Below are 13,202 nucleotides of genomic sequence, written 5' to 3' on the forward strand. Positions count from 1 at the left end.
AAATAGGCTAGCTTTAACATCGGTCAATGCAATGCTCCAAATCCAATATAACATGAGAAACACAAAACGCACAGATTTTTATAGACCGATTCAGAATCGGAGCGAGTTTCTTTCTTCTGTTCAGGGCTCAGAGAAATATGACTGGTTTAAAGCAGAAAGTGAAAGATATATGTCGATTGTAACAGCATGATTGTGTACATGGTAATAATTTGTGTTCAGAGCTTTAATTAAAAAGTTATTTAACGTCAATTACAATTAATTTTCTTCATTGTTGACCACTCCTTTATAGACACCATTAATGCTTGGATTAATTTTCCTTGTTAATTACAACTTCTTTGATGACAAAATTACTGTCTGAATTATGGTAATTATGAAGATTTGGCTGATGTGCAGAAAGGTGAAAAGACATTGTGTGATTTCCAGTTCCAACCACATCTTCATAATTACCATTGTAGAGTAATTATGAAGATTCAGCAGAAATGCAAACCAATGGTCACTTGCACAACATATCAGTCCGTGTTTCAACACATCTTTATAATCACCAAATTTTGTCCTTGATTTTCGTCCTTGGATTATGGCAACCCTAGCCGAAAAGCATGTTGGGACAGACCATTCTGCAGGCAGCAGCAACTAAGGTGTGTCTTGTTTACATGCGTTTGTAATTTTTGGACTTCGCAACATAAGCAATTTCTCAACTTTGGTAATCTGTTTCTCCTCATCCATAAACTATTCTCAAAATACAACTCGTAACTTAAAGAACAATGTATGGTGTAGGTTGTTGACGATAAACTAGGGTAAAAATTAAAATTTGAAACCCAAAATGGTGGGGTAAGACGACGAATGGCAGGGTTTGTAAGGTGACAAGAAGCTTTTTAGTTTGTCATCTTATCCGAATTATTTTGTAGTAGCCATTTTTTCTTGATATCTTTTGCTATTATTTAAGAATTGGTTTTCAAACTGAATTTTAGTTGCAGTTATTATTGTTCCTCTATTAATGTTTTAGGTTTCTTCTTCTTCTTCTGCTTTGTTAGGACCCTTCAGGATCACGTGTGGCTTGTTTTGTACATCTTCTTTCTTCCCAATACCTCTTCGTTCTTTTGCTTCTTCTGTTTGTTTCTTCTTCTGTTATGACAACTTTGATTTTCGTGTCCAGCCACCTGTGACCATCCACCGACCCTTCCTTTCTTTTATTCCTACAGCCTTCCAGTCATCTCTGACTTCCTTCACCCAGTTGTTTTCCGTATGACATGTTACATTCCATACCTTCTTAGTCAATCTCTCCTCGTGCATCCTCATGATGTGCCCAACAAATCGTAACCTCCTCCTCTATATCTCGCTCGATATGGGTTTAATATTTTCAAACTGTTCCTGTCGTGTTCTGTGTATGCAGATATCCCCATGTCTTTTGGTACCCCATATGTCTCTCAGAACTTTCCGCTCCTCCTTCTCCAGCTGTATACAAGCTCTCTTGCCGAGTTTGATCATTTCTGATGCACACTGAGCAGCATTTCTTACAGTTGCTGTGTAAATTTGGCATTCTGTGACAGTTTTCTTGCCATTTGTTGTTTTCACCGCATACCAAAGCTTCTGTAAAAGCTGTGCCCTGTCTATTGCGCTACTGTTGCTCTGTATGCGACCAGTTATCTTTTAACTGTTGACTTGCTCAACCACTTGGCTATCTATCTTCCAGTCAGACTCAGTTTTCAGTGTCTTGGTCTTCTTATATGCAATCTTCAGTCCGGCCTTTTCTGTAGTTTCAGCTAGATTTTGTAGTGCTGTCTTTGCCTCTTCTTCTGTCTCATTTAATAGTACCACGGCATTTGCGAATGCAGGCAGTCCACTGTTGCATTATGTTTGACCTTGTACCGTATTTGCCCACCTTTGATCTTGATGTTGCTATTCAGTTGTTTCCACTGTCTCACTACTTCGTCAAAAACCAGATTAAATAAAATTGGTGACAGTCCGTCCCCTCGGCGGACTCCCGTTTTTATTTCGAAGCCGTCTGACAGCGTACTGTGATGCCTGGTCCTGGCAGTAGTGTTGCTTAACGTTTCCTTTATTATTGCGTGTATTGTAGCATTCAGTTCTCTATCTTCTAACACATCAAGCAGAGTACTTCTGTCAGCTGAATAGTAGCCCTTTTGAAAGTCTACAAACGTCACTATTGTCTTTTTTCCTTTCCTGTGTCTGTGTTCAATATTCCAAATATCTGTTCTGTACAGTTCCTCCCTTTTTTAAAGCCACACTGGTACTTTCCTATTGTCGACCCCAGTTGTTCAACTCTGTTCAGCAAGATTCTCAACAAAACCTTGTACCCTACGTTTAAGAGAGAGATGCCCCTCTGGTTATTCAGTACCTCCTTGTCCCCTTTCTTCTGTAGTGGTATTATAAAGGCTTCTTTAGAGTCTATGGGTATCTTCTTATTTCTCCAGATATCCATTATTATATTGTACATTCTTCTTTCTATTTCAGGCCCATCTCACTTTATCTCTTCAGCACAGATACTATCATTGCCTGATGCTTTGTTGTTTTTGAGGGTTTTTAATTGCCTCTGTTACTTCTGCCCTGATGGGTTCATTGTCTAGACTATCCTGGCTTTCGTCCCTAGGGCATAAGTGTGTCCACTTCACTGTCTGTGCTTCTGCGTTCAGCAAATCCCTAAAATACCTAGCCATTTCCTCGTACACCTCTTTCTCGCCAATTTTTATTGCGCTATCTTGCCCTATTACAAAGGGTTCAATTGCCTCGAAGCCTTTAATTCCGCTCTTCATTTCTCTGAAAAAGATGCGTGATTTGTGTTTCTTGAAGACTGTGTTTGCTTCTTCAAGTTTCCCATTCCATCTACTTCTCTTGGCATTTATGATCGTTTTGCTAGCAATTTTGTTGGCATTCTGGAATTTCGACAGTCTTCTTGCTTCTTACAGGATTACCATTTCATCCCCCCCCCCCCCCCCCATGAAACATGGACCTTGCCGTTGGTGGGGAGGCTTGCGTGCCTCAGCGATACAGATGGCCGTACCGTAGGTGCAACCACAACGGAGGGGTATCTGTTGAGAGGCCAGACAAACATGTGGTTCCTGAAGAGGGGCAGCAGCCTTTTCAGTAGTTGCAGGGGCACCAGTCTGGATGATTGACTGATCTGGCATTGTACCAATAAGCAAAACGACCTTGCTGTGCTGGTACTGCAAACGGCTGAAAGCAAGGGGAAACTACAGCCGCAATTTTTCCCGAGGACATGCAGCTTTACTGTATGATTAAATGATGATGGCGTCCTCTTGGGTAAAATATTCCGGAGGTAAAATAGTCCCCCATTCGGATCTCCGGTCGGGGACTACTCAAGAGGACGTCGTTATCAGGAGAATGAAAACTGGCGTTCTACAGATCGGAGCGTGGAATGTCAGATCCCTTAATGGGGTAGGTAGGTTAGAAAATTTAAAAAGGGAAATGGATAGGTTAAAGTTAGATATAGTGGGAATTAGTGAAGTTTGGTGGCAGGAGGAACAAGACTTTTGGTCAGGTGAGTACAGGGTTATAAATACAAAATCAAATAGGGGTAATGCAGGTGTAGGTTTAATAATGAATAAAAAAATAGGAGTGCGGGTTAGCTACTACAAACAGCATAGTGAACGCATTATTGTGGCCAAGATAGACACAAAGCCCATGCCTACTACAGTAGTACAAGTTTATATGCCAACTAGCTCTGCAGATGATGAAGAAATAGATGAAATGTATGACGAGATAAAAGAAATTATTCAGGTAGTGGAGGGAGACGAAAATTTAATAGTCATGGGTGACTGGAATTCGTCAGTAGGAAAAGGGAGAGAAGGAAACATAGTAGGTGAATATGGATTGGGGGGAAGAAATGAAAGAGGAAGCCGCCTTGTAGAATTTTGCACAGAGCATAACTTAATCATAGCTAACACTTGGTTCAAGAATCATAAAAGAAGGTTGTATACCTGGAAGAATCCTGGAGATACTAAAAGGTACCAGATATATTATATAATGGTAAGACAGAGAATTAGGAACCAGGTATTAAATTGTAAGACATTTCCAGGGGCAGATGTGGATTCTGACCACAATCTATTGGTTATGAACTGCAGATTGAAACTGAAGAAACTGCAAAAAAGTGGGAATCTAAGGAGATGGGATCTGGATAAACTGAAAGAACCAGAGGTTGTAGAGAGTTTTAGGGAGAGCATAAGGGAACAATTGACAGGAATGGGGGAAAGAAATACAGTAGAAGAAGAATGGGTAGCTCTGAGAGATGAAGTAGTGAAGGCAGCAGACGATCAAGTAGGTAAAAAGGCGAGGGCTAATAGAAATCCTTGGGTAACAGAAGAAATATTGAATTTAATTGATGAAAGGAGAAAATATAAAAATGCAGTAAATGAAGCAGGCAAAAAGGAATACAAATGTCTCAAAAAAGAGATCGACAGGAAGTGCAAAATGGATAAGCAGGGATGGCTAGAGGACAAATGTAAGGATGTAGAGGCTTGTCTCACTAGGGGTAAGATAGATACTGCCTACAGGAAAATTAAAGAGACCTTTGGAGAGAAGAGAACCACTTGTATGAATATCAAGAGCTCAGATGGCAACCCAGTTCTAAGCAAAGAAGGGAAGGCAGAAAGGTGGAAGAAGTATATAGAGGGTTTATACAAGGGCGATGTACTTGAGGACAATATTATGCTAATGGAAGAGGATGTAGATGAAGACGAAATGGGAGATAAGATACTGCGTGAAGAGTTTGACAGAGCACTGAAAGATCTGAGTCGAAACAAGGCCCCGGGAGTAGACAACATTCCATTAGAACTACTGATGGCCTTGGGAGAGCCAGTCATGACAAAACTCTACCATCTGGTGAGCAAGATTTATGAGACAGGCGAAATACCCTCAGACTTCAAGAAGAATATAATAATTCCAATCCCAAAGAAATCAGGTGTTGACAGATGTGAAAATTACCGAATTATCAGTTTAATAAGTCACAGCTGCAAAATGCTAACGCGAATTCTTTACAGACGAATGGAAAAACTGGTAGAAGCGGACCTCGTGGAAGATCAGTTTGGATTCCGTAGAAATGTTGGAACACGTGAGGCAATACTAACCTTACGACTTATCTTAGAAGAAAGATTAAGAAAAGGCAAACCTACGTTTCTAGCATTTGTAGACTTAGAGAAAGCTTTTGACAATGTTATCTGGAATACTCTCTTTCAAATTCTGAAGGTGGCAGGTATAAAATACAGGGAGCGAAAGGCTATTTACAATTTGTACAGAAATCAGATGGCAGTTATAAGAGTCGAGGAGCATGAAAGGGAAGCAGTCTTTGGGAAAGGAGTGAGACAGGGTTGTAGCCTCTCCCCGATGTTATTCAATCTGTATATTGAGCAAGCAGTAAAGGAAACAAAAGAAAAATTCGGAGTAGGTATTAAAATTCATGGAGAAAAAGTAAAAACCTTGAGGTTCGCCAATGACATTGTAATTCTGTCAGAGACAGCTAAGGACTTGGAAGAGCAGTTGAACGGAATGGACAGTGTCTTGAAAGGAGGATATAAGATGAACATCAACAAAAGCAAAACGAGGATAATGGAATGTAGTCAAATTAAATCGGGTGATGCCGAGAGAATTAGATTAGGAAATGAGACACTTAAAGTAGTAAAGGAGTTTTGCTATTTAGGGACTAAAATAACTGATGATGGTCGAAGTAGAGAGGATATAAAATGTAGACTGGCAATGGCAAGGAAATCGTTTCTGAAGAAGAGAAATTTGTTAACATCGAGTATAGATTTAAGTATCAGGAAGTCGTTTCTGAAAGTATTTGTGCGGAGTGTAGCCACGTATGGAAGTGAAACATGGACGATAACTAGTTTGGACAAGAAGAGAATAGAAGCTTTCGAAATGTGGTGCTACAGAAGAATGCTGAAGATAAGGTGGGTAGATCACGTAACTAATGAGGAGGTATTGAATAGGATTGGGGAGAAGAGAAGTTTGTGGCACAACTTGACCAGAAGAAGGGATCGGTTGGTAGGACATGTTTTGAGGCATCAAGGGATCGCCAATTTAGCATTGGAGGGCAGCATGGAGGGTAAAAATCGTAGAGGGAGACCAAGAGATGAATACACTAAGCAGATTCAGAAGGATGTAGGTTGCAGTAGGTACTGGGAGATGAAGAAGCTTGCACAGGATAGAGTAGCATGGAGAGCTGCATCAAACCAGTCTCAGGACTGAAGACCACAACAACAACAACCATTTCATCCATGCTTTCCTCCTGGTCTCGACTGCATTCTCACATTCATCCGTCCATCACTCATAACAAAAAATGTGACATGGCAGCAGGGGATAAAGAGACAATGAATGCAGCTGTTGTTAAAGTAAGAGATACACTGATAAACCAATAAATTATGACCACTGCCCACCGCGACATTGGATGCCACCTGGTGGCGTTGCGGGCATGTGACATGGTAAAAAAAAGTATGTAAGTGGAACTGTCACAGATCGGGTATCACCCTACCAAAGGTACGGGCTGCAAATGGGGAAATCCATTGAGATAAGCGAGTTTCACAAATGGTAGAATATTATTAAGTAGAGCCCGTGAACGAGTACCTTGAACACGGCAAAGTTGGTATGTGCAACTGTCGTTAGCATTTATGGAATGCGGTAGACAGTGAAACTACCACTAGGCGCTAACTAGTTGGACGTCCACGACTCTTCACAGAACCTGGGGGTCAGAAGCATGTCTGCTCTGTAACATAGGATAGATGGTGATCTGTGTGGCATCTCTTTCAAAAAAGCACTGTGGTAGTGTGTGCACAAGTCTTTCAGAGCACACCGTTAATCATACATAGTTGAACATGGAGCTCCACAGCAGATCACTCCTGTGCATACACACATTGATCCGAGGACATAGTGCTGAGGGCACGGGATCATCAGGATTTGACCGTCGATCAGTGGAAACATATCGGCTCTTTGGGTGAAAAACATTTTTCAGGGTGTATACGACTGGGACAACCAGGAGATCTGGGAAAAACCCTGGAATTTTTTAGAATTCCAGGAATTTTTCACTGTTTTAGTTTTCAGTTACATTTTTGTAATTTTGACTCGTAAGAACTGGTACTCTACCAAAGGATATTACTGTATCCCTGTACTGCAGAATAATACTTCAAAAATAAAACATAAATGAGAGAAAAAAAGGAAATTAATTAAATTACAAAGGAAATGCGCAATATACAACGACACACAGTGCTCAAGCAAGCGTCTTCCAACAGCAAAATATGTCTATGGCTTTAGGAAGACTATGCAATGCTTCATAACAACAAATGGCAACCAGTCGCAGCAAGCAGCTAGATGTTGCCGGGAAAAGAGGGCGCCAAATTCGTATTCTTGTGGGGGAAAAAAAAACTTGTTTCACAAAGTGCCTAGCACCCAGCGCAGGTTGGTCTACCGATTGTTCATATGATTTTGAAACGCATCCCTGTATGTTTTTGAACACATTTTAAGTTGATTTCTGAATGAATCATAAGTTGATTTTTGAATGTGTGCATAGTGTACGTGATGTCTCTGTCAGGAAACTCCTTGTCGCATCTAGACACAAACTTTCCACATCCAAAAGGCGGTGGGGCCATACGAGCTGAGCAGAGTAAAGCCGATCGGATGAACGCCAATCACTGTCTGATTAAGTGTTTGATTGGGTTTGCAAATGTTCAGCGTTGTTATAACTACTAGCGAAATTCATAGATGCAGACTACCAGAGTGGAAATAAACGACTAACAGTAATAACAGGTGAGAAAGATTATGTATTATCTTCTCGGTGTATCCAAGAAAATGAAATTTTTGACAAATTTTTGGTCAGATCGCTACCCTAGTGAGGACCAGTTGTACAGTCCACAGCCATCAGCCATTTAAGTTCTATTCTGAAAGTAACACGGAAAATGTTTGGTACGAATGTGTAGCAACGCCTAACCGGAGAATAATCGCTGGATAACTAAACTTGTGATTCTGGCAGGGTTTGTGAATCTAATCGACGAACAAATTTTGACAATGGCAGGAATAGGTACAGAATTCTTGATGAAAAGGTTGTTAGAACGAGGAAGGAGAAGAAACGGGGACATCACAGAAATTATGGAAGAATACGACGATTACAAATTTATATAAAAATTTCGTAATACTGCTTTTCGATTTCGTGCTTGAGAAACTGATGCGTATGAATTAATTGTGAAACTATTTCCTAACATAAGGCGTTTTGCTTGTAGTAGGCCGTATAGGCATTTGATATTGGTACTTCGTGAATTATATTCTGTCGTGTTATAAAAATGGCTATTTGTGCCAAAACATTCTCATTTATTTGTTACAAAATTGCTGCAATATTGGGAAGGCCTATTTTGCTTTATCTAGCAGACAGTGACAAAATAACCGTAATCAGATCGAAAAGCACACCAGTCTTGGATATTATTTGTATTAACAGCTTTTTCAGTATTAGATGACGACATTTCGATTTTTCATGTAGCAAAATGTTTGACAAACTTTGATGAGGTAATAGATTCTTTCGCAGTAAGGAAAACCTGCTATATAAAGCTGTAGATAGATTAGAGAGAAAAAAATGGTGGGAGCTAAGGATTCAAGAAATGTGTACTTTCTTGCTTCTCCCGATTACAAATAAACCCATTTCCTATTAACTGCGAGAGCTTTTTCTTTTTTTTTAAAAAAAAAAAAAGAGGGGCAGGCTGTCAAATGGGCCAACTGGGAGCAGGAGAGGCACCACTGGACATCTCAATTTCCACTGTCCTGTGTATGTTTGATGGACTCCATGACAAAATATAAACGTTTCAATTCCACAGAGCGAAATACAGTGATGTGCTATAGAAGAATGATATATGAAGAGGCGTAGCACTGCACTTTGACACACTTAAGACTAAATAACATGTCTTACATTTTCTCGAACGCGTATGTTTAATGTTTCAGACTACAAGATGAACATATTTTTGAAAATTCCTTTTTTTTAGTATTGAACTGGTTCGCAAATATCGTAGATCTGGGGCTGATGCGCAGAGCAGTCTGAGTTCCTAGAGGGTAGTCTCCACAAGACCAGTGATTAAATTTCGTAATTTTGCTGTTTCCCCTTCGTTTACTCTCAATGAAAATGAAAACAAGATGAATATCTGTGGCTGGGAGCTATCAAGTGAATTAAAATACATTCACATAATTACAGAAGGCTAAAATATGTTAGTTCCAGATTTTATTTTATTTCCAGCTTTCTGACAGTCAAACATTAACCGCCTTGCAGAACAATGAAGTTATTTTTGTCTGTTCGCTAAAGAAATTTGACTTTTATTAACCTTTTCCACAGAGGCAGTCAATGTATTTGAAACGAAACGTTTAATTCCACAGTACTAGCTAGTTTCAATTGTTTGCTGCATTTCAAGTGCACTTTTTCATCTTGTAGCATGTATGCCATTATGCCACAATAAAGAAACAAACATGATATAATACAGTACTGGTGCTCCAAGAAAATTTACATCCTGAAAACCACACTGAAAAGCTTAATATCAGGTCGAGATCTACTTCATTGGGAATCTGGACATATGAATGTGCACATTTTAGCAAGGTTTACGAAATTCCGTTGCTCTTGCAGTGTCCTCTGATGTCTTGTTTCTTTTATAACATACTGTATGATCTTTCAACGATTTACAAGTACGTACATATGGGCTTCCTACGTCAAGGTAGCTGCGCAGGCGCGGTGTCACCTATTATTTGCGCTCTCTGGCAACTGCTGAAACGAACCTATTTCTAACAGGTCGTGGGAGAGTATTACGGATGGTGGTTTGAAAAGCATGACTTACAAAGTAAATATCCTGTTACGTAAGAAGAACTATGTGCGAGAACGTACCATGAATTTCTTAAATCAAAAAAATCAACTCTTTGATGACGAGTTATTCAGAAAAATTTCGAACCCTGAAGATCAGATATCTATGTCATTATTAAAAATTTTACTGGCACATTTGTGTGATATACCTTGAAGTGTAATACCCCCAAAAAAGATCAACATTATATGCGAAACCTTAGCTTCTCTTGCAGCTTATTAACCTTACAGACCAGTTTTATATGTGGAAGCTTTGCTTTTCTTGTAACAACACTATGTATATTAATTTAAACCATTGACTTTCCCAGTTTGTGTGTTCGTGCTACTTAACAGTGATGTTGCTGTTAGCTGACTACATCACTTGTCCTATGCTCTAAATATACGCTGTCATCGGCTGGCGAGATCACGTGACATGAGCTACGACTAGCTTACAAACGCGCATCACAATTTCGATTTCACTGATTCGGAAAGTAACATGCTGTGTTTGGTGGAATTCCAATGTATACTTTCGTAATACGAAAATACGCAGCGTGCATGTTGCTGCACATCAAAGATATTTCCAAAACGTGTCTTTTTCCCTAAGTTTCGTTTTCTAAAGTGCTGAGAAATTCTACGCCCGTGTATAAAACCATAACTATTCAAAGGATTGATAAGTTTTGCAGTCCCGTGGGAAAATATACTGTCACCTATGGAAAAAGTGTGTTTTCGCCCGGTAGAAAGTGTATTTTTAGCTGGGAAATCCGGGAAAAATCCGGCAATTTTGTTTGCTTGTATGCATATACACCTGTTTTTGCTGCAATAGGTCGCCGGTCGTTTGCACAAACACCGTCATCGGGTGAATGGTGACTCGAAATGTTCAGCGCGCCACGGACCCAGGCTGATGGGAGCAGTATTACGCTATGGGAGACACTCTCATGTACTTGCACTTCCTGTGGTAGTAATTGGAGCCACACTGACGGCTCCCAAGCAGAGAAAGGGATTCACAGCAATGTGATTGTGCAATGTGGCACCGTGTGGACACGAGATTGGCCATGTCTACATGAATTTACTCGACAATTTTTGTGCATGCCCTTTCATACGAGTGCGTCTGCGATTGCGCACGACGGAAAAGGAATCGTGTGGAAATATCTTAAGAGAGTTAGACATTGTCAAGGAGGCACAAGACGCGAGGGACCGAAGGAGACATAATGAACAAAATTCACAAGGTGCATCTGATGGAAATAATGACAGGCAAAACGCTTATGGAAACAGGGCGACAAGAAACCATTATCAAGGCCAAGTGTTTGTAATGAGCTTCAGTGGAATGACAGATGCAGACGGAGGACATATTGTGGTAACTTCCAAGAAAACAGAAATAGCAACAGGAGGGAAAGCAAGATTCTAACCAATTCATGCAGCCGGTCTGGAACTCAGGGCAAACAAGGAATAATGGAGGGACTGCAGGCGAAGTCCGCGGCGTGAGCGCCAGAATAATGTAGTAGAAATCAGACCACCTAACCCCTCAAACATAAACCGCAGCAGTAGTCCGTGTAGGAACTGACAGTTGGCCACTGCGGCCTCAGCCCAAAACGAAGCCGCACTTAATATCGGTCATTAAGTTAGTGTTAAGAATCATTTTTTTCTGTGTATTTAGGTAGTCATTCAATGTGCATTGTTCTTTATTTGTTTGCACTTACGCTTTTTGGATGATTTAATATTGTAATTTGCGGATAAGATTTTCTCCCGTGGCATCTGATCAATGAGTTTGCAGTTGTCTCTACAGCATTTGCACTTTGATAATTTACCACAAATTGGAGACGTGCTGGTATCTTCGACGTTTCACACATAAAAATTATTTCGTGGACAGGAACGTGCCCCTTTCTTGGTGGAAACTTCTTGGGTTTATGATCAAACTGGTCCATTTAACATTTGAGCATTGCTATATTAATAGCTTGTCGTGTCATAGCAAAGGCATGTGTTGGTACAACTTGAAAATTTCATTTTTGAATCAGAAATATTTGTACAAGTATTGGTGACAAAATTCTTCTCAGAATTCATCTTGGGATGTAGTACTGGATTGGTTTCTTCCATTGATATTGTGCACTTTGCCCGTGGGGCGAATGCACGGCCTGTTCCCCAATTCGTAGCGAGGAGGCAGTAGTAGTGCTACAGAAGTTGTTTTGCGATCCGCTAGTGGATTTTAGAGTGATTTTGATCGGGCCACCGATACCGAGGGTTGTATCTTGTGCGGTGGATATCTGTTGCCCACGCCAGAGGCGCGTTGCGGTTCAAGTATGTTTTTTTCGCTATCACCAGTGGAGCGATGTGTTTTCGTTGGTGGTTTTTGAGTGTGGTCACACTTATGGATAATCGCCTATGGTGCGTTATTTTCTGCTGGTGGTACTTTTTCGTCTGTGGTTCTTACTGATGGGTTATCACCAGTAGTGCGATGATGTTTGCCTTGTGGTTTTTCAGTTGCAGATCGCTAACTACAAAAGCGTGTATTTGTATCAAGTGGCGTAACCACATGGAGTACTAGTCACGGTAGTGCTGTTTTAGATGAATAGGAAGGAAATAATGAATGGAGCCAGATAAACACGGAAGATAATCACAAATCCTTTTGCACTACAAATTATAAAAACTGGTATTTTATGTCTTTGCAGCAACTCTAATTTGATAATATCTGTACGTCGATTTTTGAAAGTTGTAGGTCAGTTTCAGAGGGAAAGGTGAGTTCATGTCACAGTCTGATCTATCCTGACAGCATGGTAAGGAGTGTACATATGGCAGTGAGCGATATTCAATCCAGATTCTACGCCAGATAGCCGCATCAGCGTCATCATCCAATAAGATGACATAAGGAGAATCTTCAAGTCCTGATTAGTTGAAAGGGTTAGAGGTAGCTAGACTTGGTAATGGGTAGGATATAATTAGAATTAAGTGCTGCATAATGTGAGACTGCTTGAAGTATGAATGTGGATGCTGTGCTGGCTTAGTCCATTGGGATGACCGAGTGGTGTTGGGAAACCAACAAAACACTGACATACTCTACAGCAACTCGATTCCACCATTAGAAAATGATAAATTTATTTTTTTAGATAAGTGATTAATTATTGAAGTTTATTAAAATCAAAAAATTCTGAAAAGGATTGCAACATTTTTAAGAAACGTTAGTAGTAGCATTGTTTAAATAAAAGGATGCAGTAAGGTATGTCAATTCTTTGCATTAATCATGCTGTAAAATTTCAACTACAGACAGGTCATATTTTTCGTATGATTTTCTATGTATGTAGTATTTTTGTATGAATTCATTGAGGAAAACATGGCGCTGTTGGCATGATGTAGTGTGACCTTGCCTGATGGCGAGCTACGG

General features: G+C 40.1%; 1 protein-coding gene across 2 annotated transcripts in view; it reads right to left on the minus strand.

Moving 5' to 3' along the window:
- LOC126416741 (serine/threonine-protein phosphatase 6 regulatory ankyrin repeat subunit A-like) overlaps nucleotides 1–13,202 on the minus strand; it is a 716,260-nt gene that overhangs the window by 344,253 nt on the left and 358,805 nt on the right. The window lies entirely within an intron of this gene.

This window comes from Schistocerca serialis, chromosome 1 (genome assembly GCF_023864345.2).
Source record: "Schistocerca serialis cubense isolate TAMUIC-IGC-003099 chromosome 1, iqSchSeri2.2, whole genome shotgun sequence".
NCBI lineage: Eukaryota > Metazoa > Arthropoda > Insecta > Orthoptera > Acrididae > Schistocerca > Schistocerca serialis.